Raw genomic sequence first — 5,000 nt, 5'->3', positions numbered from 1 at the left:
TACCTACCCACCGACACACTGAGGATTTACAACGTCCGTGTGAAGATCACTGCTGTAAAAAGACAAAGGACTGCAAGTCCAGCATGCTATATGTGTTTTAACATCATCATTTGTTGAAGAAGAGGCGCATCTTATGATGAAAAGATGTGTTTGTTGGGGTAATTTTTTTTTTATCTAATACACATTACACAAGTCCATGGTTAATCAACCTAATTTCCCCAAATCCCAAAGCTAAAGAAGGCAGGCAGCTCAACTTGTGTTTGAATGTCCTTACAAAAACGTTATGGGCGTCTACTTAAGGCACAACACGGGGTTGTGACGTTATTCTTAAACGCTCCAAAAGAAACGAATAATTATTTGGCCATGAAAAGGGAACATAGAGTATGTTTTGAAAACATAGTTTTGAGAAAGTTAATTTAATCCCATGCACAATCTCTGCGGAACAAACATTATAAGGATAACCTCAGTAGAACAGAGGAAAAGGAGTCTATAAAACAGCAGAAGACATACAGTGAGCGAGTGACAAAGGCTAAAAAGGGTAAGTCTGGTTTATCAAAGGCAAATATATATTAAGAAAAGAAAGAGGAAACCAGAAGAAAAACAATATAAAACCGCAATAGTCAATTAAAACCAGGCCGCTTCGACGGTAGTTTTAGGTATTGTATGAACAATGCCATTTTGGTTTCGTGAACGGCCGCTACAAGTAAAACAAAACAATTCCCATTTACCAGTAACTGTATTTAACAAATTCTTAACATACACAAAATATGTGTGTGTGTGTGTGTGTGTGTGTGTGTGTGCGTGTGTGTGTGTGTGTGTGTGTGTGTGTGTGTGTGTGTGTGTTTGCGTGTGTGTGGGCTTGGTTTTGCTTACTGAACACAACAATGTTGTTTATTCATTCAGATTGGTCAAATTGTGACCCTCCACCACGGAATGAGTCGCATGTCACCTTTGCATGATTTTATATTTTTACATTTTTCTAACGAGTTGTTTATGCTCTATCCAGTGGTGAAATCCGTTTTTTAGTACACTCTTTGATTGCAATTTATGTTCCTTATATGGCCAAGTGCGTCAATTTTAATTTCCATATATGGTAAAAGGTGCTGTAAAGCTGTGGAAAAACCCAGGAAACCATTGTGTAAATATATGAGCATGCGCTTTGAAGAGCTAAAAACGTTGTGTAAATATCTGAGCATGCGCACTCGTGGTAAAAACTCGTCAAAATTCACTGTACGGTCTAATTTTAGCTGCGCACGAATCTCCAAATACCGTCAACGCTTGTTTTGTAAACAACAATGGCGCTCCAGTGAACATGAGATTTTTCACCGGTTCGGAACAAAATCTCCAGTCCAGTAACATTGGAATAATGTCATAACACCTATATTTATCTTCATGGATCTGGACAAAAGGCCATATTCATGATATTGCTTAAAGTTCGTCCACTTACAACTAAAATGCACCAAAGAAACGAAACCTTGAACGCTGTGACATATCTGTTGGCTGCAGAGTGTTTCTGCTTGTGAGATCTACAAGCAATTAATGATTGTGAACAATAAAGAATGAACGATAACGACAATTCCTACAGCAAGCACTTACTTTCTGTATCCTTATGAGTACCGGTACGTGCTACAAGAACATTTCTTTTTATTTTACGCCAGGCCACCGTAAACGATCTCTAGTTGTGAACCACGCAACACACATTTGCCAGGAGACCGACTATGGAACTCGTGACGTCAAATGTTCGAAACAAATTGCAACATTTGTTTCCAAAACACGTCATCGTTTGGCCAGAGATACTCCTTCAGATCTCTGGTTTGGCCGATGTGTTGATTCTCCAGAGTGTTTCAGTGTGAACTCAATATAGGTGCCAGCACAGATTACAACAGAAGCTGAGAAGCATGACATCAAAAATCGGACTACTTTTATGTTCGGATGCACAAAATGTAGGTCAAGGGAAGTAATCCCCTGGCCCATAAACCTTTTGTATCAGTATCCGAATGTTGCATCATTCGTTTTTCCTGTTTTGCGTCATAACTTTTGTTTATTATTCACTATTTGAATTTAACTTGCTTTTCTTTGAAATGTTCTATTTGAATATTATGTCACTCTACGTGGACTGAACCGCAAATCATGTGCTTGGACTTCTGGTTGTAAGAATGTTTGTTCAGAATGGTGAAAGTATGGGGTGTGACTACTTTGATATTGGCATGTTTACGCAAGCCTATTCCTTTGGCAGTCGTCCTTGGCTGGCGTGTTCACAAATACACCCATTGAAACGCAGACTTCCGTTCAGGCGTCGAGGCCCTGTATGGGATGTAAATAGACGCAGTGATGAGTCCAAAAACATAACAACACACGTCTTACCGCATTAAAAGTGTACTAAATAAATTACACAATGTTCTATTATAACTCACGTTGGGAATCCCTCACGACTTTCTTTGTTTAGTGGGGCACTGAGGGGGTCAGTCTCGGCAAGCCTCGACCCCCGTAAGTGCCCCACTAAACAAAGAAAGTCTCTCGGTATTCCCATCGTGAGTTATAGATAGAACATTGTGTAATCTCTATAGAAACGAGCCAAAACTTTTTGAGTTATAAGCCTGTGATTAAGGTGACCCTCACACTGTTACCTGACACCTCCCGGACGTATATTAGGCCTAGAGCAGAACCGCGCGATGTGACATCCGACTCATTCCCTGGTGGACGGTCACAATTCAGCATCAAGTGAAAACATTGACGGACAATTTGTCGGTCTGCAAGAAAACAGTAAGTGTGTTGATGAAAGTAAGAATCATTAAACTACTATGAAGCAACACCATGTTAACCTTACAAGCATTATGTTGTCTGAAGCAGAAAACAGTGCAGACATATTTAGATTTTCTCTTATGACTCAGAGAAATGTTCCAAACACACCCAAACGCGGTGGAGGCGTTTTTGTATGACAACAGTTACCTTGTATATACGGTCATACATGTTGTTATTTTGAGCAGACTGATGAGTAGAACAGAAGTTCTGTCGCTATTACTTCAGCAAAATGTTGGATACTATTCAAAGCAAAGGAAAAAAGTATGTTTGGGAGCTATGCTTGGCGCTGGTGGACAATATTCACTTTTTTGGCGAAAAAAACACACTTTTTTGCCAAAAACGGCCAGTTTTGGCCAAAAAAGCAAATTTTTGGCCAAAAAAGCAAAGTTTTGGCCAAAAAAGTATAGTTTTGGCCAAAAAAAGTATAGTTTTGGCCAAAACCGCCAGTTTTGGCCCAAAACGCCACTTTTGGCCAAAAAAGCAAAGTTTTGGCCAAAAAAGTGAATATTGTTCTCCAGCGCCATTTGCTTGGCGCTGGTGGACAATATTCACTTTTTTGGCCAAAAACACACTTTTTTGGCCAAAAACACACTTTTTTGGCCAAAAACACACTTTTTGGGCCAAAAACACACTTTTTGGGCCAAAAAAGCAAAGTTTTGGCCAAAAAAGTGAATATTGTCCACCAGCGCCATATGCTTGGCGCTGGTGGACAATATTCACTTTTTTGGCCAAACACACACTTTTTTGGCCAAAAAATCAAGTTTTGGCCAAAAAATAAAGTTTTGGCAAAAAAAGCAAAGTTTTGGCCAAAAAGGTATAGTTTTGGCCAAAAAAGTATAGTTTTGGCCAAAAAAGTATAGTTTTGGCCAAAAAGTATAGTTTTGGCCAAAAACGCCAGATTTGGCCAAAAACGCCTAGTTTTGGCCAAAAAAGCAAAGTTTTGGCAAAAAAAGTATAGTTTTGGCCAAAAAAGCAAAAACGCCAAAACCGGCGTTTTTGGCCAAAAAAGTGAATATTGTCCACCAGCGCCAGCAAATACAAAAGATTTGGCCAAATCTTTTTTTGGCCAAATCTTTTTATGGCAGAAGTTTGACCAAATCTCCCGTTTTAGCTAACAAAAACAGTTTTGGCCAAAACGTTTACATATAAAGTATTGCCCCACAATCTATTTTATTTGGCCAAATGTGTGGGTTTTTTGGCCAAATCTTTGTCTTTTTTGGCCAAAACTTGCGTTTTTGGCCAAAAAAGTGAATATTGTCCACCAGCGCCAAGCATATGGAGCCTCATATGCACGGTTGCTATAAATGAGACGGGTCACCACATATCTTAGCCACTTTCTGTCGTTTCTGAGAAACTGTTCCTGTTTCTTCTTCTTGGTGTACCTTATAGGTTTGGAAGTGTGCCGTTTCTTGCTTCGTCTGGTATCATGCCAACGTAAGTCAACAAGTGTAAGTGATAATTTGCTTGACTATATGCCTAACCTGAAAAAGAGGCTGGTTTACTTCCAAACAAATCCAATTCAGGTAAAATACGTTCATAAGACACAATATATGAGAAAACACTGTGTTCAAAGAAAGCAAATTCATGAAAATCCATGATTTCATTAGTTCAAAACGTTGCTGTTTCTTTCTATTCACAAGGCATTTACATCAACACAGCGCTTGCAAAATATGTACGCTGTCAGACATGGTCTATGTAATACCCGGTAATCGTTCACGTAACACTTTTCATCCGATTGCAGCAGTATATGGCATATATACAATACTTAAGTTCACACTCAGTTGCACTCGACTCAGAGTAGTTTGCATGTAGTCTACGTTTTGTCGGTTCGTGTGTCGCATGTTTCTGTGTCACTGTTACATCAATTCCTGAATGTTTACACCACACACGTGATTGCTTGGATATGACCTTTGTATTGTCTATGTAATGATGCTCTGCACAAAAATCAGCCTTTGCCCATGTATTGTTATTGCGACAGTTCTAAACGCACAATAAGTTTGACAAATAGTAATTATTCATATTATAACTGAAATCTTAGTCACCACATATGCTTGTTTTTTAAAGGTAAGAAGAAATAATGTGTGTGTTTTACCTAGATAACGAAACAAATACTTGATTTGTTAACATACTTGATTTGTTAACATAAGCATTGCTTCTCTATCTTTTGCAGCTTTCGTTTGAGCAGCTACTGCCCAGAG

The 5,000-nt window shown here is 38.9% G+C and overlaps 1 protein-coding gene across 1 annotated transcript in view; it reads left to right on the top strand.

The window, feature by feature from the left end:
* Positions 1 to 4,143: 4,143 nt before the first annotated feature.
* LOC138972341 (uncharacterized) overlaps positions 4,144 to 5,000 on the top strand; it is a 21,715-nt gene continuing 20,858 nt past the window's right edge. The window contains exon 1 of the mRNA XM_070345017.1: positions 4,144 to 4,250. The gene's annotated coding sequence lies outside the window, so the exon portion shown is untranslated. The remainder of the gene's footprint in view (positions 4,251 to 5,000) is intronic.

Source organism: Littorina saxatilis, linkage group LG8 (genome assembly GCF_037325665.1).
Source record: "Littorina saxatilis isolate snail1 linkage group LG8, US_GU_Lsax_2.0, whole genome shotgun sequence".
In the NCBI taxonomy this organism is placed as follows: Eukaryota; Metazoa; Mollusca; class Gastropoda; order Littorinimorpha; family Littorinidae; genus Littorina; species Littorina saxatilis.
The sequence above is the reverse complement of the archived record's forward strand: the minus strand, read 5'-3'. Positions and strand labels throughout refer to the sequence as shown.